Below are 27,338 nucleotides of genomic sequence, written 5' to 3' on the forward strand. Positions count from 1 at the left end.
TTTTCATAAATTTTGTGTCCCCCAATGAAATGATAAACTTCTATATGCCAGTGCCTTTACATAAATGCCTCGAGCATCAAAGATGTTCAATAGTATTTATTGATTTCATTTGACATACTGGTTTAAGGCTTATCATCACTCTGAAAACCATCACTGTGTTTGGAAATTAAGGCTATACTCAACTTTACATGAGTTTTGAATTGCCTTATTTACCAGGGAACAGTATATTGTTTGAGGTAAAGAATTTTGAAAAATTCCGTATTGCTAAAGAGGTAAGGCCATTAACTGTGCTTACAACTTCCCTTAAGGATTACCTCAGCATTGATCAGAACAATCACCAGCTCATAATCCTATGTGCCCCTTAGCCTTTTCAAGACATTGGAGTATTTCTTGGTAGTACACATTTGTTATTGCTGTCTGTTGAATATTTTTACATGAATTTGAAAGAACTTCCCAGAAGTCTGAGAAATCAAGCAAAAGAGAAGGATGAGTGTGGTATAGTAGAAACCAGAGGATATGCACAAAGTGTGATATTCTGTCTCTAAAGATGCCCATGTCCTAGTCACTGTAACCTGTGAATGTTACCTTACGTGGCAAAAAAGACTTTCTAGATGTGATTAACTCAAGGATCTTGAGGTGGGGAGATAATGCTGGATTATTTGGGTGGGCTCAATATAATCACGAGGGTCCTAATAAGAGGGAGGCAGGAAGGACAGAGTCAGAGAAGGAGGTGAGATGCCAGTAGAGGCTGGAGTGATGTGGTCACAAGTCCAAAAGTACTGGCAGCCTTGGAAGCTGGAAAAGGCTAGGAACAGGGTCTTCCACCAGAGTCTCCAGAAGGGAAATGGCACCTTGCTGATACTTTGATTTTAGCCCTAAAAGGTCCATTTTCAGACTTCTGACTTTCAGAACTGAAAGATAACAAATTTGTATTATATTAAGCTACTATGGTTGTGGTAATTGTTATAGCAGCAATAGGAAACTAATACACTGGTATAGAAAAACTGTCCTGAACTAGAAATCTATCACAATCCAACCCCTAACACATGCATCCTAATTTTTAATCTTAGAAAAATCACTCTACCTTGCTTTCCTTTCCTGTAAAGTGAGATCACACTTGCCTTACAGTGTTGTTATGAAGACAGATGAAATTATTCATGAAAGCACTTGGTAAAGTGTTTTATGCTATAGAAATGTAAAGTGTAAAACTTTAAGGGTTTTTCGACAAAGAGGAGAGCTGAAATAACATCTGAAAGGCTTAATATTACACTGTAAGCACTCCTGTAACGAACATATTGTTTTAGAAGTGACCTAGTGCAGGGATGGCCACCCAACACATGTGTCACAACCTCCCCTCCACAACATGGGTAATAAATTGCAACATTCTTTGACCAAGAGCCAAGACATAATCTCAGAATCCTTCTTAACTCACCTCCAGGAAGTTGCTATCAATCAACTATACTGGCATGAATCCACATTTTAACAAGATCCCAAGGCAGTCAGTTTGCTATTTTAGAGAGTATATTTTAGACTGGTTTGAATCCTAGTTGTATAGGTTACCACTGTGTGACCTTAGGCCAAGTCTCTAAACCAACTCACTTTCCTCATCTGTGAAGTGGGGACTTAAACCTACCTCATCCGGTGGTTTCAAGAATCACTAGAGTAACAACAAATACGGCATTTTGCAGAGTGCCTGCCGATAATACTCAGTTAATAACAGTTCTTTTTATTCTATCATTTTGCACCATCTGCAACCTTACTACACATCCATTCAGTTTTGCTGGAGTCTCAGCAGGGACGTTTGCCAAAGCCGTCCACGCCCATGGGGGAGCCGAAGGGGGGTGGGAAGGAACACTGCCGGCAGTGCCATCTCCAAAAACGCAGGATGGTGTACATTTTACAACACACATTAAACGTCGGGTGGGCTCCTTGCTTTCAGGTCTTCGCTGCACGTGGTTTTATTATAGACCGTCTGCTGGAGCCTAGTCTCAGCCATGGAGTCTAGTAACCTGTGGGAGGGAGCAAGAGCCAGGATGCCTGCTGAGTCGTTCGTGGGGCCCAGCCCTCTTCCTTAATCCCTTTCTTAACTTTCCATCTGCCACTGGTCTCCTTGCAGCAGAACCACAACCTGCCAGCCCTGCCCAGTTCCCCCAGTCTGGCGCGCAGCAACCGCGGCTGCAACATTTTCCCCCGGGACCGGGAAGGCGGGGGAGGGGGTTCGTGGGGGCGGAGCTCGGCGTCCTGCTGCTGCTGCTCCTGCTGCTGTCGCTGTCGCTGCCGCTGCTGCCACCGCCGCCGCCTGCAAAACTGCTGCCCCTTCCTCGGATGCTCATGCAGCGCAGCGCTGCCCCGGGTGGACAGACGGGCGCACCTCGGGCCTGACGGATGAACGGTCGGGCACGTGAACTCCCACCTCCAGGTTGGCTCTGTGCCTGGAGGCGGTGGCTACCGCAGCCCCGCGGTGGGGGCAGCCCTGTGGTCTCCGCCCGGCTCCTAAACGCAGCCTCTGCGCTTTGCATAGCGATTTCAGTTCCGGCACGCACCAGCTCGCCATCGGTGTGGCGCCGAGAGCCCGTGGCTGGGCTATGAGACTGGAAGCACCCGCCACAGCGCAGGCAGTGGCCCCGTCGCGCCGGGGAGAGCTGAGCAAGAGCAGGTAGGCGACCGGTGGCCACGGAGGAGACGCCCCCCGCGCCATCCCCGCCCGGCGTCCAACCCCAGGGGCCGGGAGCTCTGGTGTGCTCTGTACTGAGGGGGAATGGATTCAGTCCCACATTTTGCTCTGTGATTCTTTGCCTGTTGCTCCTGTCCCCATCCAATCCTGCAGTCCCGGAGGGGCCGTCTTCCTCGCAGGTGATGAAGAATTTCTCTGCAAGGTCATTGCTTCCTTAGACTCTGGCTTTGAAGGTAAATGGAAGAACTCGCCTGCTGTTCTTTGGGCTGGGATTTTTAATCAGTTGGGTCTGCACACTTGTGCATATTCAAATAGGGGTGTGTGTGTGTGTGTGTTTGACTTCACCGGCATTTTCCTGCGCTTAACCCCCTTAAGGTCAAAACACTGTAGGCATAATATTATGTGTGTATGTGTCTATGTATGTGTAATTTATACACACATACATATATATACATATGTATAGTTTCTCTTGAGGTGGGAGGAGGGAGCAGAAGAAGGGCGGGCAGAGGCTGATAAGGGGAAATCACTGTAGAGACCTTTTCAGTGTCTGGAGGTGAACTTTGGAACCACATTAAATCAGGGTAGAGACTACATATGAACGGTTCTTTAGAAATGGATTTTTGAAAAGCCCTGAAGAGGCTTGCCAGCGAATACACACAGCAAATCTTCATGCTCTCCAGGCAGATGGAAAAGATGTAGGGAAAATTTCAGGCGCAACAATGGGCACAACAATGGGCGGTGAAAGAGTGGGGAAAGGAGGGGTACTTAATAGACACTAGGAAGAGAGTTTTTGGTGGTGGGTAAGGCAGCAAACCCATGGACAGATTTAAAGAGCCTGGAAAGGCACTGGGAGAAATCTCTGCTTGGGTTGGAGTCAGTTCAAGGTTAAAATGATGAGAATGTCCAGAAAGCAAGAGAGGAAATGGGAAAAGGCAAAGGTTGGAGGGGGAGGGCAGAAACAGAGCCCTGAGGAGTCATGGAAGAAGCACCCACCTTTGTTAGAGTATCTTCTTCCTCCTGTTAAAGCAGTACTGGGACAGGCTCCATCTCAATATTTTTCACAACACATTTGTCAAAGACCCATTGGTCAGTGTTCTGGTTTAGTTTTTGCAAGAAATCTGGATCATGGTAGGAATGGAAGAAACTGAAGTGTTTACAGCACTAGCAAGATTTGGAAAGAGTTGATTAAGGCTTAGGTTCCTGAAGTATTTACACATGTCTTGCGTGGGCTTTTGTTTGCTCTTGTTGGTGCTGCTGCATATCTTACTTTGATAATGCTTTGAGTGTACTTCTCCTGAATGTGCTTATTTTCTAGTTATAAACTAGTCTTTCTTTTCCATTGTGTTCGCCATCGGCCTGCCCTAAGTAACAACTGTGGGGATAAAGATACATGAGTCACAGCATAAAGAAAAAAAGCTTCTTTGTTGCTATATGCAAAAGGCAGGAGTTTGTATTAGAGAATATTCTTTTGATATAGAATCCTGGAGGTTTTTCAAGCTTTTCCCCTTTAGTGGGAAGAATAGGCTGTTGACTCACAAACAGGAAAAAAAAAAAAAAAAGTAGTAATTGCCATTTCAAATCTAGCTATCATATCATATAAATTTATTTTGGAAACAGAGCAGAGGAACTCATGGACAGCCATGTGCTTTCAGTGTTCTTTTCTATGTTTTTAGGGCACATTTAGGAATGTAGTGGAATAAGTGGTAAGGTTTTGCCTAATCACTAACTAGGCTTTTATGACAATGATTAGAACAAAATAGCAGGTGCATCAGCTTCAATGGGAAGGGGAGGACTGAAGCATTATAGGAATCAGATCGGTCTCAACTGGAAGGTGAAGTGGGTTCTCACAAGCTCTTTGAAAATTTGTGGGATTTTTTTTTTAATTGCTTCAAAAGACGTGCCCAATACACTTATTTATCCCTATAACATTTCCTTGATTATGCCACAAATACGCTTGAAAGAATATATTTGGATACAGCTATGCTTCACTGTTTGAATTTCCAGTCAAAAATCTGCAGCCTATTGGCAAGCACTATAAAATACCAGTCATGGAATCACAGAATCATAAAATACTGGCATCAGAGAGTCAGGACACATAATTCTAGTCCCAGCTCATACTTGAGCTTTTTCAGTGGCTACTGTATCTGCTCATGCATTCATTTGTTTATTTATTTATCCACTTGTTCATTCATGCATTCAACATATATTTATCCAGAAGTAGACATGGTCCTCGATTGTGGGCTAGAAGAGTGAATGAGATGCAGTCTTACATGGCAAAACTTGGGAGGGAGACTGACAGTAACAGCCCATTAAGTGCTATGACAGGATGAGCAGAGGGTGGTATGGAAGCCAGGCTGTGGAGGCGGAGGGGATAAGGAGAGTTTCCCAGAGAACTGAGGGTGATAATTAACCTGGTAAAGAAGAGAGGGAAAGGCATTCTTGGACAAGGACCACCATATGCAGAGGTCCCAGAAGAACAAGTATCTCTAGCTGTTGGTTAGAAAACAGTGTACGAGTAAATAAAGATGGAAAGATGAGGCTGGAGAAGGAAGCAGGATCCATCCACAAATGAAGTCCAGGAGAGCTTCTAACTCATCTGGTCAGTAAGCCCTTTAATCTGAGTAAATTAGGTAAATGCATTCATACTCAGGCTCTGTGTTGTTCACATTTCCCAAGTTCTTATCCTCAAATATCTAGAAACCATATGTACGTTAATTTACCATAGGCTACTTAAAAGGGAGAAGCGTCCTTGAGACGGTCATAATTTCCTGTTCCTCAATTTCTTCATCCATGGAATGTCTATCACCTACTTTGCATATTGTGAAAATAAAAGAAAGAATGAGAAAGTGGAGGTTGAGTTTTATAGAAATGAGTTCTGTTGTAATGCAGGGTATCTTATTTTCTATGACAACGGTGTTTAGAGCAAAAGGATGGAAAATACCGTATATTTCAAGGTGTAATTATCCCAGATAGCTACAAAAGGGCAAAGGTATGATGGTGTGAAAAACTGAATAACCAACCAACCAACCAACTCAGGAACATGGCCTAAAGAGAACCCAAGGGCAGTATCCACATTTAAAAAAAAATTTTTTTTTAATGAGAAAAATATTTATAATAATCTCATGGTGATCAATAAGTGCACTTCTAAAACTGTGCTTTTCAAACCACAAGTCACCATTCATTGTGAAATCACTTTGGTGGTCTGCTATTTTTTTTTCCCCCAAAAAAGTAAAAGAAAGTAGAAGAGACTAGAAGTATAAGTATTGTTCTTGGAACTTTTAATATATATATATTTACATGCAAGTACATACTGGGTTATGACGTAAAATGTTTATCTTACTGTGCATCGTTTCCCCAAAAGCCCCAAAGCCCCTGCTTGAAGGGATACAGAAAAGTGTAAGAGATGTTTGCAAGACCCCACAGTCATCTTGATCTGATATACAAGCATATATGCAATATTTCAATGGCAGCTTATTGAGATAGGAAAGATATTATGACTTACCAAGTAAGTGGCAGGAAAATTAGAGGAGAGGGAGATTCTTAGGGACTGGGTTAGTCTAGAAAGGCTTCAAGGAGGAGATGGAACTTGAGCTAATTTCTGAAAAATGGATAGGATCTGGTGGGCAGTGAGGAAGGAGTGGTGATATAGAATGAGGAAGTAAAGAATAGAGTTGGGGTAATGTGAGTTATAGTTAAGATTCATTTAGAAAAGAAAACAGGAATATCAAGTTGGGGGGAGAGAATTGCAGCAAAATTTCTGTTTAGGCTGAAATACTACTCAAGAGTGTTTTATATCTAAGATTTGTTTTCCTGATCCTGCTACTTTAAGAAAATCTAGCCAGAATGACCATAACATTATAAATCAGCCATTTCCTGCCATCTTTTTATTTCTTTTGCAGTAATTTACTGGCTGGGCCCCGTTTCAACTGAATTTGATGGTTAAACTATTGAAATTACATGATACACCACAATGCCGGAGGATTATTTCATTTCTCAGAACACAGCTCAGTCATTGACACAGAGGCAAGGGTGCTGAGGTGATTATCATAAACCCAGCAAACCCTTCTCTTCAACAAGCCTCCTTTCTTGGAGAGTACCTTCTGCTGTTGGGTATGTTTTCCTTTTTTCAGCTTTTCTATGATTTACCATCATCTTATTTTACAGGTTTCCCTGCTACCCGAAAGTAGAGCATTCCTGTGAAACCATTTATAAGCCGAAATGACATAAAGCAAAGAAGCAATTACCATTAATTTATACAGGAAAAATTTTTTAATATTCCCAGACCCAAAAAATAACCTACCAAATCATATCAAATTACACATAAAACCTAAAGTAACACTAATAAAGCTATGGCGGCTTAATGCTGAGATGCTGAGTGTAGTTCTGGGGAAGGAGCTTGGCGGTACCGCTCTCACTGCTTAGGGTGGGTGCGCGTTCCAAGACAAACGTTGAACACTATTGCCACTTTTCACCCTTTTTGTAAAAGCGAAAATCCTCTTCGAATTTCTTTCAGTTAGCGAAAACAGGTACTAATGCAGGTCTTTCGTAGTCTTTCGTAAAAGCGAAGTGGCGTACAGCGAACTTTTGAAAAGTGGGAGATACCTGTGTTTAAATACATTTGTATGCATTTCTCGAAATTAGCATTAGAGTATTTTGTTGTAGTCTAATAGCTATTTTTGAGTCGGAATCGACTCGACGGCACTGGGTTAATAGTTATTTTGAGAAAACAAAAAGTCAGAGAAGAAAAAGACTGTGTCTCTGAGAGTTTTTTTAATGGGCTTTTTCAGCTCTTGCTGTCTTTCCTGTGGGATAAAAAAAAGTTATGATATACATAGCTTTTTGAATAAAGCTATGCCTTTAACCAGAAGAACAGTGCTAGTTAAAATATACACTCATCTGCAGTCAATTTGGAGTGAAATCAAATACGAATATTCACCTTTTTTGTATATAGATGTCTTGGACTTCTCTCTCATCTTTCGCCACTGCATCAGTCTTTAGTGATAATCTAACGTTTTCGCCTAAGAGTCAAGTCAGGAATAATAAAAATGTTTATTATAAATATATGTGTGTATTATTATTAAATTTATTTTGAACAATAAAAGCATTATTCTAACATTGAATTTGAAATGAAAAAACATTTATTGAATTTCATGGGGAAAAATGTATGTTTTTACAACTCAGATTATTTCCTGTCTTGAATGCAGATGAGAACATTTTTCATAGCCTGTTACCTGGGCAAGTTGGAGTTGGCAACACAGCAACCGCTTTCTAACTGTTCATGTCTGAAGTTCGCAGCATAATTTGGGGCCCAAATTGTTATTACCAGGCGATATCACTAACTTTTGGCTAGAGGTTTAAATGCTCTGGCCTATAGAATCAGAATCTGGAGCGGGAACTTAGAAATCTGTATTTTTATAAAGTTTCCAAAAGGATCCCAATAGCCAGGCTTTGTCACCACTGCTTAGGCCAACCCTTTATTTATAAGGAAATAAAATGTTACAGATGAGTCCCAGAGAAGTTAAATAACTTGCCCTAAGTCACTATTAGAGCTGGGGCTAAAATCCAGAACTCCTCTCTCCAACACACCACTAATTCTCTGGCTGGAGGGGAGGAGGGGCATGACCCGAAGAGAATGTCCCAGAGTCCCCTGAGTGGGTAGGGGGAGGAGAATCCTCCGAAATGGAGAGGCAGTGCGGCGAGCCCTTCTTAATGACAGGAGTGACCTCAATCCCAAGGGTCTGATGTGGCAGGAAAACTGTGGGGATCAGCTGTGTAATCTGAGGTAAAAGTGTTTCTTGGCTTTACACATCAAACTCAATTTAAAAAATTCTCATTTTTGGATTTAAACAGAGTATAGGGTCACCACGAGTCGGAATTGACTCAACGGCAGTGGGTTTGGTTTTGGGTTTAAACAGAGTAGGGAAACCCTGGTGGCGTAGTGGTTAAGTGCTATGGCTGATAACCAAGAGGTCGACAGTTCAAATCCTCCAGGTGCCCCTTGGAAACTCCATGGGGCAGTTCTCCTCTGTCCTATAGGGTCGCTATGAGTCGGAATCGACTCCACGGCAGTGGGTTTGGTTTGACAGTGGGTTAAACAGAGTAGACACCCAGGTCATCTCTAGGAACAGTGCCTTCTTCTGCATTCACATCCATGTGACACTTGCAGGACCAAACGAACCCTGAAAAGAACTGGAGGCAGGAGAGTAAAACTCCACAAAGTCACAGGCGTCTCCAGGGACCTAAGCATTATTCCTTATTCTGTAAGGGACAGCTGGACAGAGATTTCCGAAGCTCCTTAAAAAATCACATTTGCATCTGCTAGTTTTCTGAAGGAAAAGGAGTTCTAGAAAATCCTTTTTTAAGCACGAGTTGCAAATAGTCCCTTAAAGTTGGAGACCTGGTTTGGGGAGAATAATCAGGATGTTCTATAAGGGTAGATTCTCAACTGATTTTTCAGGGATATTGATTTCTAAATTGTCTAAAATTAAAATAATTTTAGAGAGACAGTTCTATTTCTTTGTAATGTAAAACCTTGGTTAAATGCGGCGCTTGAGGAGGCGTGTGTCCACGTTAACTATATTTTTCTGAGTAATCAGGGCATCTTTTTGTTCTAGTTCTTGTTGACAGTTCTTCTAAAATGTAATAGCCTGTTTCAACGTGTTGGCCTTAATAGGTGCAATATGCCAGATAGCATCAGGATTCAGAATTTTGCATTGCCTCCAGGTTATAATTCTGAAGTGTGTCCGTGTAGGACAGCGAAAGAGCTGCTGAATGTAAGGTGGAAGGTTTTTTCTTTTTTTTCTGCCTTTGTACCCTGATATGAGCATGATACAAAAGTGTGCTCATAATATACTTTAAAAAAGAGAAAAGAAATGTCGTTCAAAAATGTAAAAGGCATTTGATTCATTGTAGGTTCCACTTTGTTGGACTTTGGTCTTTGCTGTTACATCATTTTGGGATGCTTGTTTCTTCACACTTAATTAATTTCTAAATCCCCCCAAAACATGGCCTGAAGCTCTATTATCTCAGCAAACCCTTTGAAATTGTTAAGACCAGTTTCTAACTTTTGTTTTATACACACCACAATTTTTTTTTTTAATACTTGTTCTCTAGATCTCTTGCTTTGTATTATTCTCAAAGCATACTTTCTTGGAAATCTTGTATAAATTATTTCTTCATGAAAAATGCAGGTAAAAATGAAGCAACTAGAAATTTTAATGCTTGTAAGAATTTTAATCAAAGGTAGCACAATCAACGTACATTTTCCCCTGAATAATTAAGTGAATATAAACTGATTACGAGAAAGTAGTGTGGAGGATTGGTCTTGTTTTCATATTGAACAAGTTCTGAAAGCAGTCAGAGAGCAGAAATCTGTCAGGGGCAGGGGCAGAGCTCTGATTAAAGTGGTGGAAAATGCCTGTGCAATCTCCTCCCACACAGGGGATGATTTCTCAACTATGCACGTAGATTCTCAGAGCAGAAGAATGCTCCGTTATGAGCATTTGAGAGACCTGGTACACTTGACTTAGCTTTTTCCAGCCTCGGGTTTGAGGATGTGTGTACTGGATCAGAAATTTAAAACTGGCAGTCTGTGGGCCCAGCAGGGAGACCATGTTTCATTTGGCCTGCAGGGAATTTATTTTTGATTGAGCCAATATTTAAGAATTAGAAGATCTGTCGTAAAAAATGAAACACTGGACACTGGACCCACATTCTCTAAGTTGGAGCTAAATAGTGGTATATGCTTCCTCTCTATTTTACTAAAGTTCTCACTATGTCCTAGTGTCTCTCAGACATTGAGACTTCATACATGTCACCTGTACTCAAGAGCTTCACCTAACTGTGTTACCTAGAACCTGTATATGTATGAGTTTGTGAAGTCTGGGCTCTGAAATGTTATGGCTCTGCGCATGAAATAATGTTTCTCTGCAAAGCAGAGAAACACTGAATACAGCCATCTCTGAGCCATAGTAAGACTCTAGAAAATTTCCATCATCAAAATACATAGATTCAGTGAAAGTTTAATGAATATAAACTGAGTTGACCTGGTCTGTTAGTAAGAGAATAGTGGAGTTTTTTGTTTGCTTGCTTGCTTGCTTGCTGTTTTCCTGTACCACATGTGGCAAACAGAAAATACTAAGTTTTAACAGTAGTTTAAATTTTTTCTTTACCTTATAGATCAATGACTAATATATTGAATTGTTTTATATATTTTTAATGTAGCTTTTTTTTTTATCTGAAGGAGTCCCTGGGTTGTGCGAACAGTTAAGTGCTCAACAACTAGCTGAAAAGTTGACAGGTCGAACCCACCTAGATGCACCTCAGAAGACAGGCCTAGTGATCTGCTTCCAAAAGGTCACAGCCTTGAAAACCGTATGGAATGTCGTTCTACTCTGCAACACATGCGATTGCTATGAGTCAGAATTGACTCAACGACAACTAACAACATCTTTATCTCATATACTACTCTTTACGTATACACCAAATTTGCATAAAAAACAAATACCAAACCCACTGCCGTCGACTCGAATCCGACTCATAGTGACCCTATAGAACAGAGTAGAACTGCCCCGTAGAGTTTCCCAGGAGCACCTGGCGGATTCGAACTGCTGACCTCTTGGTTAGCAGCCTTAGCAGCTATGCCAAATTTGCATAGCCACCTGAAAACACCCAAAAAAACAAATCAAACCAAACCAAACCCACTGCCATCGAGTCAGTTCTGACTCATAGCAACCCTATAGGACTGAGTAGAGCTGCCCCATAGGGTTTCCAAAGCTGTAAATCTTTATGGAAGCAGACTGCCATATCTTTCTCCTGCAGAGCAGCTGCTAAGTTCCAACCGCCAACCTTTCAGATAGCAGCTAAGTGCTTAACCACTTTGCCACCAGGGCTCCTGAAAGCACAAAATATATCCTAATCTTTTAAGTAACAGTGCATTCTATTTAGTAGACCTGGCAGTTGACATAAACTGTGAGGAGTGCTATCAACTCATATCCCAATTTGTGGCTGTGTCTGTACAGCTGGGAAATGCCATCGAATGGTGGCAGTTGATGGTGCTCTCAGCCCATCTCTGAAGCCTGTCAGATCACTGCACGGTTAGGACACTTGAGCGTGTGGAGCTGCTCTGTTAGGATGGCTGAAAAGGCAGTGATTGTGTCAGGGTCGATTTATTCGTTTTTCAAATAAAGAAAATGCCCTTTTGAGACAGCAATATGGAAACCTCAGTCAGAGCTCTTGAGTAGAAAAAGCGGTCTTAACAGCTCTCTGAGCTCCCTAGTTCTTCCTCAACTTTTGCTGCCACTTTCCTTCCTCGTGCACACTTCACTGCATTTCCACCCCCACATCGTGCCTCCTACTTTACTGCTAAAAACATCCTCTCATCTAATTATTAATCCAAAAGTGTTGGTGCTCCAGCAGCTTCACTCCAAGAAGACAGTGCTGAGAATAGTACCAGTTGAAGCCAACAGAGGACACGGTGCTACATCGACCCTGGGTGCTTTCTCTGTAGAGAGTGGCATTTTCTTGGAGAACGATGTCACCTGAAATGTATCGATAATACATAAGAGATCATAGGCATTAAATTCTTTAGGGATAAAGTTATTTTTTGCTTAATGGTTTTAAATAATAAAAATTTAGTTAGTCTGAAACTTCCGTGCTCTTTTATGAAGACACTATTCTCCTTTCTTTTGGGGGTTATTTTGATGTTTAAAACTGGAATGATGGGTTTCTCAAAGATCATCCCTTAGGGGTTTGTAGCTTTTGGGTGGTGAGTCTAAATCTCCAGGAGAGATGGTAAAAGTTAATAACTGAGTTGGGCTAGATTTAGGGTTATATCAATTACGACTGGCTATGCAAATCAAATAAAAGCATCCCTCAAACCGGAAATAAGAATTTCTTTAGGAAATGAGGTATAGTTGTGAAGCAGGGTTGGGAGAAAGCCCTGATTTAAGAAAAGTGGATTTCTTGGATCATTTAATAAATCTATATTGAGCACATCAAATATATGTTAGACCCAGGGCTGAATTAGGGCATGTGGTGGCCCTAAGCATTGATAATCTGTTGTGCCCCCTCCTCTGTCTACTCACACATTCAGATGGAGTATGTGGGATATATATATACACATGTGTGTGTGTGTCTTTGCTATTCATGATGTAACTTCTTTTTAAATGCAACTGTAATATCAGCAATGTTAGCAATTGAACACAAAAGTGGCCTATGCCATTTTAGCAGAATGAGATGAACTGGTGCCCCTATTTTGCTGATGCCCTAAGCAGGTGCTTACCTTACTTACTGGGTAATCTGGCCCTGGTTAGACCTTATCTATGTGCTAGGAATTCAAAGTTGAATAAAACATAGACCAAACTGTCAAATACTGGAATAGATAAATTTATCATCAAATGTGGTTCCAGCAAAGCTAGGGTGTACTCTTTCTCATCATATAATCTCAGGGAATTCCCCTAGTAGCCTAGCACCAGGGTCTCTTTGTCCCAAGCAAGCACCCCCTGCACCTCTTTCTTCCTTCCTGTGGGCCCCAGCAATTCAGCTTAATTTCCGTTCCTTTTCACAGCTTCACCACCTATTCACCACACCTGGGTTCTTCCCAGCCAGGCCAACTGGAAAGCTAGAGAAAGTCATTCCCACACTATACTTACTTAATGTCATTAAAAATAAAAACATAGGTGCATGTGTTTTGAACTTTATTCTGCTAAAACCAACTAAGAAATAAACCAAAAAAAAAGAAAGAAACCATTGTCATCGAGCACATACAAGAGTTAAATCTTATAATATTCTGCCAGTGTCTATTCCATGTACTAAAAAGAAATTTCTTCCCCATGAGTATACCAGAACCTCAATGCAATTCCTCCTCTTTTAATTTCTTCTCAAAAAATTATCTCCAAATGCAAGTGCAATGAGAGTGACATTATTATAGAAATAACTTTATCATCAGGATTAGTATAAATGACATTAGAGAAAACTGCACTAAATTATTTTTTTAATCATTTTCTATCATTAGTCCTTTATCATTACTTATAAATTGCTTGTGATACACTAGCGTGTTTTAACACAGATTAAGGGCCACTGTTTTAGAGGATTGCGTAGACTCTTAGGAAGCACCTCCGCCCTTGGGCAATGATCTTGAATCAGCTCAGTATTGGGTAATACACCCATTTCAGGGAACTGAACATATCTAGCTGTTTTTATAGCTGCTCTGTGGAATACCCCATGTCATCGTGGCTCTTATCACTCTTCTCCGGCCTTCCTTTCTAGGACTAGCACCCTGGAACCTCAAGTGGTGATTCCTGTCTCTGGAATTCCATCTTGTTTATTTATCCCTACTGGGTGGGGAGCCTCCTTGCCTAGAAAGCAGTGGTATAGAAGAAGTGCGAGGAGGAGAACACCTCCCTTGTACAGCTAATGATAAATGGAGAAGCATGAAGATCAACCAAATGCATGAGGGGAGAGGGAGTAAAATGGGATACACAGGGAGTAAGAGACTAAAATCAGTCACCCGGGGGCTTTTTGCCATGTTGGTTCCAGGGCATAAGAGAGCCCTATTACATTCATCATTATGCATCTACTTTCCAATGTAAGGAAATGGGTGATGCACTAATGGATAGACTACAAATCTGCATATGAACTTCAGCTTTTTCAAAACTTAGTGTAGACTTTTCTGCCAGTGGCATTGTGCTGAACCAATTTTTCATTTAAACAAATGTATGTGGTTTGTGCTATTGTTTTCCCCATTTTAGAGATGAGAAAACACAGATGAAATAACTTGCCCAAGGTCTCACAGATAATAATAGACTAAGATGGAATGTAATTTCCAATTCGTCCAACTTCAAAGCACGTGTTCAGTATTTTAATTGTGTGCTACCTATACTATGCTACCCTGCAATATTCTGTTGATGATTTCGAAGAAACTATTAATACTGGGTCAAAATATGAGGAGAAGGCTCAGTTTTCATGGACTGATTTCTTCTATCTTGGATTTCGTTTTATGTTGCTTAAAACAAAACGTGGAAGCTGCTAAATTAGTGATGAGTCATTTTGGAACAAGCAGGGTGAGTTCAAGGACAGACATTTAGCTTAAACTTTATAAATCAATGTATAGGTGATAAAATTGGCAAACATATTTTTTTTTCATCAAAATATCTGGGTGACACATATGTTCAGCAAACAACATTTCTTTGTTGCTAAAAAGAAAAACCAAATACATTTTACATAGTCACGTGTGTATACACACACACACACACAGGCACGCGCTCACACACACACACAGAACGAGAAAAAGCAAGCATGTGTCTTTGTTTGGCCCTACCTATGGACTTTGGACTTAGAAGCTATTTATAGAAATAGTATTTCCATGATATTTTAATCATAGACATTCGTTTACTTATGAAAGTTGAGCAATTCCTTATTATGGTTTACAGCTAAGCGCCCTAGTTACAAATTGAAGACGGAAACAAAAGTAATCTATGTATAGGAGGCCCATATGAGAAAAGTTCTTTCTTAAAACGATAGTTCTAATGAAACTAACGGCACTTAACAGGAGAATGAATATACATATCTGTTCATTTTGTCAGTAAAATCCACTAATTGTTTTTAAAACCATGACTTCTGCCTTTTTTTTTTTTTTTTAGCTCCTTAGTAACTGGATGGGTTTGGGAGTAAGCACTAGGAGACCTGGTGGTACAAACAGTTAAGCACTCAGCTGCTAACCAAAAGGTTGGCAGTTCAAACCCACCTAGCCGCTCTGCTGGAAAAAGATCTTGCAATCTTCTTCTGTAAAGGTTTGTTGTTGTCAGGTGCTGCTGAGTCGGTTCTGACCCACAGCGACCCTATGTACAACAGAAGGAAACACTGCCCCATCCTTCTCCATACTTATTAATCATTGCTATGTTTGAGTCCACTGTTGCAGCCACTGTGTCTTCCTCTTTTTCACTGATTGTCTACTCTACCAAGCATGATGTCTTTCTCCAGAGACTGGCCCCTCCTGATAACATATCCAAAGTACTCGAGATCAAGTCTTGCCATCCTCGTTTCTAAGGAGCAATTCTGGCTGTTCTTCCAAGACAGATTTGTTTGTTCTTTTGGCAGTCCAGGGTGTATTCAATATTCTTCGCCTGCACCGTAATTTAAAGGCATCAATTCTTCGGTCTTGCATATTCATTGCCCAGCTTTCACATACATATGATGCGACTGAAAATACCACGGCTTGGGTCAGGTGCACCTTAGTCTTCAAGGTGGCATCTGTGCTTTTTGCCACTTTAAAGTGGTCTTTTGCAGCAGATTTGCCCAATGCAATCCTTCATTTGTTTTCTTGACTGCTGTTTCCATGGGCGTTATTTGCAGATCCAAGTAAAATGAAATCTTTGACAACTTCAATATTTTTTCTATTTATCATAATGTTGCTTCTTGGTCCAGTTGTGAGGATTTTGTTTTCTTTATGTTGAGGTGTAATCCCTACTAAAGGCTGTAGCCTTTGATCCCCATTAGTCTGTATATTGGAGGTTGTTCGTGAGTCTTCTTCCAATCCTGAATTCGCGTTCCTTTTCATACAGGCCAGCTTCTTGGATTATTTGCTCAGCATACAGATTGAATAAGTATGGTGAAAGGATACAACCCTGAAACACACCTTTCCTGACCTTAAGCCACATAGTATTCCCTTGTTCTGTTCGAATGACTACCTCTTGGTCTATATTGAGGTTCCACGTGAGCACAGTGAAGTGTGCTGTAAAGATTACTGCCTAGAAAACCCTGTGAGGCAGTTCTACTCTGTCACCTGGGGTCACCAAGAGTTGGAATCAATTCCACGGCACTCAGCAACAACAACTTTAATAAGAAGTTGATATTTTTCTAATTAAAAAATTGACAGAACACAGCTACAAACTTTAGTCTTACTATTGAACCTTTTTCATCAACCTGGGATGTTTTTATCACCTTGTATGTTTTCAAAATCCCAACTCTTTGTTCCGGGAGGTAGCACAGTAGAGTGCACTGCTTTTCATAGGGCGGTAGGTTTCCATCAGCAACATATGAGATGATTTTAGATAGTATACAGATTTAGTTCTTATTTTAATGGTTATGAATTTATTTTAATATAAAAATATATTAAGAATAAATCTTAACACACTTTTAAAAATCCACACATACACACACAAAAAACCAGTTGCTGTCAAGTAAATTCCAACTCATATGAAAAATATATGCCAGTATATCACACCTGTGATTTCACAGATATTTCTTTGTCATTGTTAGCTGCCATCAGGTCAGCCCTTGACTCACGCCAACCTCATTCGCGGTGGAACAAAACACTGTCTGATCCTGAGCCATCCCCATGATCAGCTGTGGATTGGATCATTGTGATTCATAGGGTTTTCACTGGCTAATTTTCAGAAATAGATTGCCAGGCCTTTCTTCATAGTCTGTCTTAGTCTGGTAGCTGTGCTGAGACCTGCTCAGCATCGTAGCAACACGCAAGCCTCCACCAACAGACAGGCAGTGGCTGTTCATGAGGTATGTTAGCCAGGAATCAAACCGGGGTCTCCAGCATGGAAGTGGATAATTCTACCACTAAACCACCACTGCCCCGCCTCTGATATTTCTTAGGGCCAAGCCAATATTTTCAGCTGGTGCACCAAAGTCAATTTAATGAAAAATATTAAGTAAAATACGGTTTAGTTAAGAATCACATGAGGCAAATATCGTGAAAGTGGTCCACAAATATCACAATCTGTGAAGTGATACCATACACAAAATCATCTCAAGTTGTCTCTAGAAATGAGAGGGTTGGTCCAGAAATCCCTAAGATGAATTCTAGCTGTTCCAGTGCCCACCCCACCCCACCCCCCTTTTTTTCCCCAGTCTTGCATTTTTTCCTTCATTCTTGGGCCCATTTTCTGAGTTTTTGTCTCTTCAGCCTTTCAGAACTTAGACCCTTCTCATTTCTCCCTCCCTATCATCACCAATGTACTCATTAAACAAACTTCCCACAGAGAGCTTAGGTACTATGCAATGTGGGCATGCTCTATACCGCTGACGTCTGTGTTAAATGAGCATACGTGTCTGTAATCCCCATTGAAGTTGAAGCCCTTGAAAGCCCTGGACTTCTGCCATAATCTTTTCTTTGTACTTCCTGGAAGACTAAGAGCTCTTCAGTGGAAAGTCCCTTCATTGATAAAATGAATTATCAGAGCTTGTATTACAAATGTAAAACATGTGTTACTGAATATCTTGAATAGGCTTATATGTGAGAATGGGCAAAAGAGGTTTCTATGTTTCATAGCTAGAAAAGTTTAATTATTAGGTCATTTTGAATGTTAAGGCGGAAAATTAGTACTTTCATGATTTGGGGGTAGAGAAAATGCATCTTTGGTCAGTTAGACATTTTTACATGTCTGAGTCAAATCAGGAATTTTAAGATTTGTCAGGGTTTTTTTTTTTTTAATGTTTTTCTATGTATGAGTCAAAAATTGACTGGATGGCACCCAACAACAGCAACAAATAAGTGATCAAGAGGTAACTATCGTCACTGTTTGTCCTTGAGAATTAGTCCTTGAGAAGTGGTACTTAAATGTTTTAAAACACGTGAATGTGGTGGGTATACATTGTCGCAAGCATCTGTGTGATGTCAATAGTGTTTTGTGCTTGCAACAATTCAGGAGATTGTTCTCTAGTGGTGAAAAGGATATGTCTGTGGTTTCCTGCCGGAGTTTCTATATAATAGTGAAACAAGCAGCAGAGGATGCAGTTGGGTTTGGTTGTTTGCTCATACTTTGCTTTTTTGTGAAAAACAGGAAGCTGAAATTTGTTCTTTACTTAGTTCAATTGATGCTTAATAAGGACTTATCTGAGTGCCAGCATGGGAGGGATGTAAAGATGAAAAGATGCATTCCTGCCTTTAACAAGCCAGAAAGTCTTGAGAAAGACTGAAGTAAAGAAATCGATGTGCTCATGACAGCCTGTATCTACTTTCAGTGCACATACAGTGTGATGAAATAAATTTTTTGAAATAATTTCCAAAATTTTAATGTTTAAATTTTGCCAAAAGTAGATAAAACTTCCCAAGAATAACATTACATTAAAACATATTTTGAAGCTACAGCTAGCTCAGTCAGTTTTTAACTCTAATTATTGCATCAAGTTTGTTAGTTTTTCTCTGTACTCTAGTCATGGACAAAACTCTCAATACCCCAGCGCATTAGTTTTGAGGGATCTTGGGCAGAAGAGCAAATTCTTAACCCCATCTTAAAAATGATCAGTCGTTGTTGAGTTGATTCTGACTCTTGGCCACCCCACGTGTATGACAGTAGAACTGTGCTCCACAGGGTTTTCAATCGATGATTTTTCAGAAATAGGTCTCCAGGCCTTTCTTTAGAGGTGCCCCTGAGTAGACTGAAACCTTCAACCTTTTGGCTAGCAGCAGACTATGTTAACTGTTTGCACCACACAAGTATCAAGTCAATGGCAACCAACAACATCTCAAAAACGAGGTAAAATGAAAGGATCTATTTAGGCTTAATAAATCTTTACTATTACTTGATATTATCAAAATAAAACAGAAAGGTATGCGCAAAAGAATATTTGTAACTAAGTACATATTATGAATAGAAAAAAAAAATGTAAAGGAAGCCACATCAGTTAGGGAAGCAGAACCCTGGTGAGTGATATGGAGTAATGGATTTGTTGTAAGTGTTAGAGCATATGGGCGCTGATAAAGAAATCTATGAAAAACAGTTGCTTTTGCATCTGGTGTTGACCCTCAAGTTGTCATAGGTTTGCAGGCCTGGCCATGTGGAAGAAAAGCTCAAGTGATGCTGAACAAGGACAAACTGGACCCTGCAAGACAAACTGAAATCCATGAAGACCAACTGGAACTTGTGTTTCACTCATACCTCATCTAAAGTCAAAGAATTGGAAGAAGTGAGAAGAGCACGGTATCCTGCACTGCAGAACTGTCCTTGCACCTCACCCAGAAGCCTAGGGCTCTGATGAGAGTTAGAGGACCTGCAGTCTGGTTGCTTCCTGACATCCACAAGGTGACCCAGGAGATAAGCAAGCAGCAAAATGTTGTACCACACCAACCTTCAAAGTATAATAACGCTGCTGCTTCACTTCTACCTTCCAAAGCTCACATAAATTACTCTTGCAGCCAACTGCAATCATGAACTACCTAGGGAAGGGAATTCTGGGAAACTGGTGTCCATCTGAGCTAAGTTGACACCTAGTTCAAAACCACCACAGAAGCTAGACAATAAAAAGAGAAATGTTTAAGGCTGGATAGATACTCCCTTGTTTTTGAGTTCTAAAAGAAGCCTTTCTATGGAGGTATTCAAATACAGTCAGCTCATAGATTATGCTGAAGAAGTTGTCTTCTATAGACACCTACAAATTTTCTTGTATAGAAAACTGTAAGTTGTTGGCTTATTTCCATTCAAAAACTGAAGTTTCAGAAGGAGGGAACTGTAAAGAAGTTTTAAGTTTCAGTCATTTAAGCTCCTGAGCTCATCTTTTCAAAATATGTATCATCCTGGAACATAAAAGGTAATGAAATTAAATCAGCACATGGCTGAGAGACGTAGTGATGAACATATTTTCTACCACAATAGATTCCGAACTCCATTTTTAGATTTCCGTAGGTGCCACAGAAGGCTCATATAATATAATGTTCCAGAAACACAAAACTTATGTTGGAAAGAAGCTTCCTTCACGTGTTTCTTTTTTTTCTTTTTTTTATAATTTTTTTGTTTTGAGGCTATTTTTCTTCTAAGGACATATGCAGTGGCATTGCCTTGTGAAGTGGTGAGCTTACCAACAGTGGAGGTATTCAACCAAATACTGTAGCCAGGAGTCCTGAAATGAGTGGGAGGTTGGCTTATGGATCATCTGAGGATCATTCAGCTTTCAAGATTCTGTTATTCTTTATCAGTGACACTCCTAACCTCTCTTTTTTGCCTCACCTCATTTAATAAATAATATTTAAGCAGTGAGGCTTCCCCCGTAATCTAATTTTCTCTCTCTCACCAAAAGAGCACATTGAAATGCAAGTTAGTGACCTAATTTGTAAGAAAAAAATAACAGTAATCCAAAATCTCTTACTTAGGGTCTGGTAAGAAAAATCACTTTTGGCATTGTTTGCCTTTGCCAGAATCAACAGTCTTGCTTGCCTTTTACATAAGCACAAGAAATCTGTTATTCAAGTATGCCACCATTCCAACCTTATTTTTCAAACCATATTTTCCAAAACAAGAACACAGGAATCCAATTAGAAGAGTATCCCAAAATTCAGAGGCAAGTAGAAAAATCCGTGGAATGGGGAGAATGCACAGTTTTATTAAAATTCACAGTTGATGGCATACGACAGCTGACAAAATTAGAAAATATTGTATTAGGCTTTTGACGCATTAATTGTGTCCTTGTGTGTGTTTGTTGGATTAGCATGTATGAAAGTGTTTATTTAAGTAGCAACATCTTATTTGCCTATTGTTGCAAATCTCTGCATTTGAGATAGAGTGGCAGTGTAGCAAATGTACAAAGATGAGTAAAATTTGTTCCTTACCCACAAAGGAAACTGTAATCCAGTAGAGAGATAATACAGATAAGACAAATGAAGGGAGGGAGAGAAGTATTGAGTGTTGGCTTAATGCAGAAGTGGAAACATCAGGGTTCTAAAAAACAAATTTTAAAACACCATTTGCATAGGCTTACGCGTCTAGGTATTTACCTAAATGAGTTGAAAACTTATGTCTACATAAAAATATGCACACAAATGTTTATAACAGCTTTATTCATAATTGCCAAAAATTGGAAACAGGATATCCTTCAATGGGTGAAGGGTTAAACACACTGGGACATCTCTGCACAATGGAGAAATATTCAGTGATAAAAAAGAAATGAGCTATCAAGCTCTGAAAAGACATGGGAGACTCTTAAATGCATATTACTAAGTTAAAGAAACCAGTCTGAAAAAGCTATGATTCCAACTATATGACATTCTGGAAAAGGCAAAACTATTGAGAGGGTAAAAAGTTGAGTGGTTGCCAGGGGCTCAGAGAGGAGGGGAAAAGGGATGAATAGGTGGAGCACATGGCATCTTTATGGCAGTGAAACTATTCTGTATGATATACCTGGTGAATGTATCTGTATGATAAAGTTCTGTGTGATATAATGGTGGACACATGACATGCATTTGTCAAAATCCACAGGATTTACAATACATAGAGTGAACCCTAATGTAAACTATGGACCTTAGTTAATAATAATATACCAATATTGGTTCATCAGTTATGACAAATGTACCACACAAATGCAAGGTGGTGATAATAGAATAAACAGTATTCTGGTAGGGAGAGGAGGTATATGGAGTCCTCTGTATTTCATGCATAATTTTTCTATAAACCTAAAATTTCTCTAAAAAATAGAATCTTTTAAAAAAATACCCTCTCACACTACACAGCTAGCACGGAGTTAAAAAAAAAAAAAAAAAAACCTAAGTTTTGGCAAGGATGTGAGCACCTGTAATTCTCATATGTTACTAGTGGAGATACAACATGATACAGCCACCATGGATGTAGTTTGGCTATTTCTTGCAAATTTAAACATTCACTTGCCAAATGTACATAAACAATGGTGCAATCATGCAGCAGAATAAAATAAAAAGGAACGAACTAATAAGACATAGAAAATGGATGAAACTGAAATAAAACCAGTTGGCACTGAGCCTGTTCTAACTCATGTTGATCCCATGTGTGTCAGAGTAAAACTGTCCTCCATAGGGTTTTCAATGGCTGCTTTTTCAGAAGTAGATTGCCAGTCCTTTCTTCCGAGATGCCTCTGTGTGGACTCGAAACGCTGGCCTTTGTGTTAGTAGCGAAACACATTAACCATTTGCACCACCCAGGGACTACGAATCTCAAATACATCATGCTGATAAAAGAAGCCAGACTCAAACAGCTGTGTACTTTCATGTTATACGTTATATGGCATGCTGGAAAAAGCCAAGCTATGGAATGGGGAACAAATCACTGGTTAACGGCAAAGAAAGTTTGGATATAAAGAGATAGCACAAAGGAACTTATTTGGGGAGTGATGGAACCATTCTGTATCTTGATTGTAGTGCATTTGTCAAAATCTCATAGAATTGCACCCAAAAAGTATCAACTGTATGTAAATTTTTAAAATTATTTTTTAAGAAATTTCATCTCAGAAGCAAAGTCTACAGTAGAGCATCCTCCTGGTTCTTGGGTCAGAAAAGCAGGCCATATGGAGAAGCTGCTAATCCTGTTTCCTGTTTATTGACAGAGAAAAATGTGCAGCCTGAACAGATTTTTCACTCCGATGTCCAGAAATCCTGGGTTAGTTTCTATCTCAAAACTCTCTTGAAATGGGTGGAGATAAGTATGATGGAATGCTGGCTATCCGCTGACAATTTGGTTGCCCAAAATAATGTTATAAACTAATGTTAAGTTAACTGTCTGGTGAGTGTGTGCGGGAGTAGTTTGTATTTGCTGCGTCCTTTACTGTCTGTGCACGAATGGGGCACGCCACTCTCTCTCCTCAATCTCAGAATCCACAGGCTCTGAGAAAAATGTATTCAAATATTATTTATTGAGGTCTCGTTATATGAGTAGTGATGCGCTACATGCTGTGAAGGCTAAATATCGAGCCACATAGAGTTTCTGTCCAAGTGGAGCTTATAGCCTAGTGTGAGAGATAAAACATGGCTCCCAAGAACTGTAGTTCAGTCAGATTATAGCAAATCCTGTAATAGAGGCATCCTCACAGTACTATGGCTGATGAGAGAAGGACCTCATCACTTCCTGCCAAAAATATCAGGAAAGGCTTATTTTATGGAGAGTGTGGCATTTTTCCTGAAATGTTTAAGATTCCAGTAGATCCTAAGCTCTTTGAGAAATGGATCTTTTCTGTCTTATTCACTGGTTTATCCCCTTATGCAGCCTAGTCTCTGATACACTATTGGTACGCAGTCAATATCTTGGAGCTAATTAATGAAAGAAAGAAAAACCAGTGAAACCAAACCGGTTGCCATCCAGTCTATTCCATTCATGGCGACTCCACATGTTTCAGAGTAGAACTGCCCTCATTAGGGTTTTCATATTTTCAGAGGCAGTGAGCACTTCCCAGGGGCCTTCGCTTAAGCAGAGGAATGCGGGCAAATGCTTCAAGCATGTTTGAGAAACTCCAAGAAGTTCCATTTGGTTGGAGTGTAGGGGACTGTAAGGAATAATGTTACAAGACAGTTGGAAACATGCTCGGGAGGGTCTTCAGTCTCAGGCTTAGCTCTCATACTTGGTTATAAGCTCCATATTGAATAGGGACTCTCAGTACCCTCACAGCAGGTACTGCAGCACTTAATTTGAACATTTTCAGTATAGGAACCACTGAAGGATTTTGAGCTGGGAGTGTTGGAATCAGATCTGTGTTTTAAAAGATGTCATTTGACAGTGATTATTAGACAGTGACGATTAGTGATTATATAAACCGTACTGGAGCAAAGTAGACAGGCCATTTCTGAGGCAGCTGTACTAGCTCAGCATGACTTGGTAAAGGCAGTTGTTGGAATCTCGCACCTGGAAAACAGGAATCAGAAGACCTGGGATCAAATCCTAACTCTGCTTCTAAACTGTGGAGCAAATCCTGTAAGTTTCTGAAGCCTCAGGTTTTGTATCTGTGAAGTTATTGTGAAAATTGTAAGAAATATTATCTGTGGTAGCTTCCTAGATTTTATGGATAATCAAACATCGTGACCATGGCACAGAACCAGGCAGCGTTTTGTCTGTTATACATAGGTCACCATGAGTCTGAGCCAACTTGATGGCAATTAACATCAACACCATAAATATATGGGGGCATTGCTTTGAATATTGGCTATTGGAAAGAAAGTTGCAAATACTTCTGGTAGAGATGTGATGGAAATTGGTGACTGTGAATGTAGAGGGTGAGGGAGCAGAAGCCTTTCAAATGACGCCAGGATTTTAAGATTTGACTGGTTGACTGGGAGAGTATCTAAATAGAGATGTCAGGAGGAAAAGTTTATTTGGGCAGATTGATGTCAAACCCAGTGTTGTACATTGAGTTTGGGACCCTTGAACAATATTCGGATCAGATTTCTGGCATGCAGTTATAAAATGGAGGAGGACCAGAGGATGTGGAGAGAAGGGTGATACCTGGAATTACAGCTATTAGAGCCAGCACCGTTAGATATTGCAAGCGTGAAAGAGATTATCAAGGACAGTAAAAACAAGGATGGAAGAGGAGAATCCCTGGTGAAGCTTGTATTTAGGGGATCAGGGAAGAAATACATTTGAACAAAGGCTACAAAGGAACCCATCGGAAAGTAGAAAGAAGTGTCAAAAAAGAAGAGCCTCAAAGGTGATCAACCTGTTGTCCTCCGAGTTTCTTCTGACTCGTAGTGACCCTATAGGACAGAGCAGAACTGCTCTGAAGTGTTTCCAAGGCTGTAATCTTTACTTAACGGAAGCAGACTGCCACATCTTTCTTCCGCAGAGCGGCTAGTGGGTTTGAATGGCCGAGCTTTCGGTTAGCAGCCGAGCGATTAACCACCGCACCACGAGGGCTCCTTCCCAAAGGTAACCAGTGGTGAAAAATGATGACAGGAGCTCGAAGAATAAGGTTCAGTTTCCTCATTTTAAAATCGAGAAAATAATGCCTTCCTAGCTGGCTTGTTGTGGAGAATAACAGACAACACTTAGTGCAATATCCTGTAATAGTAGATTTAAAAATGGTTGTTATTATTATTGAAAAATATTCTCATTTTCAGCAGACTTTAGGAACTTTGAAAAATGATATCCAGACCTTGTGAAATTTGTATGTGTGTGATGTTCTCTTTTTTTTAAAGCTAAATCGTAGACTAAATTTGCTGCATAATAACATCTCCTGACCTTTAAAGGGTAAAACATCGTTCAACTCCAGTTTTAGAAGGGCTTCATACAGTCTTGACAAGAGTTTTTTTTTTTTCCTAACTCTCATGAGGGTGGTCTGGGTGGAAAAACAAATTTCCCCCATCTAAGATGAGGTTGAATTTTTTCAAGGTACATAGGTGGCAATGAGATGTTTTTGTGAAAACCTAATTGACCCAGTAAATCTTTAGTGAAGGAGAAAAAAATTAAAGAGAATGTCCATACACACCCTTTCACATTATCTTATAAATGTGTGACCAAGACAGCAGAGAAAAATTGTCAGATCCATTTATATCATGTTGATTATTCTTTGGTTTTGACATAAGAAGCTGAATGTCTCTACTTTGATTCATGCAAGAACCAGTTTGTTTTGCAAAAAAGAAAAAGGCAACAAAACTCTCTTGCAGGATAACATGCTGCATCTCACCTCAAATCAGCCACCTTGAAAATGTTTGCAATTAAGGAGATGCAGTGAGAAAGCAGAAAAGGCTCAGGGACATCTGTAGTTACTCTGGGAAAAACCGTCCGATGCAAGAGGCAGGATTCTGTGATCTTTAAGGAACCTCATGCCTCTGACATCTGATGGTACATTTTTCCACGAGTTCAAAATGATTAACCCTTCAAACATCATGAGAACTCTCAAGGAAATTGATAAAAAACCTTCACTGTCATTATTTGATATGGGTTTGCTGACTTGACACTGGAACTAAGGCCAAATGTTCTATATTTGCTGAAGTCAGTTAAAATCAAGATTATCGTGGAATCAGGCTATCAGTCATTCTTAACCTTAGGGTTTATTGTGTTTTCCTAATATTCAAAAATACTTCTAAACACCCCCAACATTTCTTTCTTCTGTTTTGATCCATATCTCAGTTAATGTCTTCATTAAGTTTTTACTCATTTTGAGTCATAGAACCTTGAAACAATTTACGGAATAAAATGTAGAACTCTTAGACTCGCATTGACATCTATTCATCATAGACTGGTGCCTACAGCCATGCTTCGCACTGAGGACCCCAACCACAGAGCCCCTTTACACCTCTACCCCAGCTCTCTTTCCTAATACATTCCAGGCAGGACAGACCACAGGAAGCCTGTATTTCCTGTCCTTGAATCTTTGTTGAGGCTCTTTTCTCTGCCTCCAAATCTCAGCTCTCAAAACCTGAATTCATTTCCTAGGGCTACCATAACAAAGTTCCACAAACTGGGTAGCTTAAAACAACAGAAATATATTACCTCACAGTTCTGGAGGCTACACCACACCACCACTCACTGCTGTTGAATCAATTTTGACTCATGGCAGCCCTATAGGACAGAGTAGAACTGCCACATAGGGTAGAAGTCTGACACCAAGGTGTTAGCAGGGTCATGCTGTCTCTGAAGTCTTTAGGGGAAGACCTTTCCTTGTTTCTTCCTAGCTTCCGGTGATTCTTAGCAATCCTCGACATCTCTTGGCTTATAGATGTGTAGTTTCTCTCTGCCTCTGTCTTCCCATGGCTGTCTTCTCTCTACGTCTCTTTGTGTCTCTTCTCTTTTTATAAGGACACCAAACATTAGGACCCACCTTGGTCCAGTATGACCTCATATTAATTTAACTAATTACATCTACAGAGACCTTATTTCCAAACAAGGTCACATTTGCAGATATCAATGATTAGGACTTAAATGTATCTTTCTGAGGAACACAATTCAACCCATAACAAATCTTTACCAAATCCCTGTGC

At 40.1% G+C, this 27,338-nt stretch overlaps 1 protein-coding gene across 4 annotated transcripts in view; it reads left to right on the forward strand.

Moving 5' to 3' along the window:
- The first annotated feature begins 2,133 nt into the window (after positions 1-2,133).
- The window catches only part of GPRIN3 (GPRIN family member 3), a 74,018-nt gene continuing 48,813 nt past the window's right edge, over positions 2,134-27,338 (forward strand). The window contains exons 1-2 of one of the 4 annotated variants that reach the window (XM_049885719.1): positions 2,134-2,907; positions 6,574-6,784. The gene's annotated coding sequence lies outside the window, so the exon portion shown is untranslated. The remainder of the gene's footprint in view (positions 2,908-6,573; positions 6,785-27,338) is intronic. The other 3 variants (XM_049885723.1, XM_049885720.1, XM_049885722.1) reach the window with 3 other exon arrangements.

This window comes from Elephas maximus, chromosome 5, assembly GCF_024166365.1.
Source record: "Elephas maximus indicus isolate mEleMax1 chromosome 5, mEleMax1 primary haplotype, whole genome shotgun sequence".
In the NCBI taxonomy this organism is placed as follows: Eukaryota; Metazoa; Chordata; class Mammalia; order Proboscidea; family Elephantidae; genus Elephas; species Elephas maximus.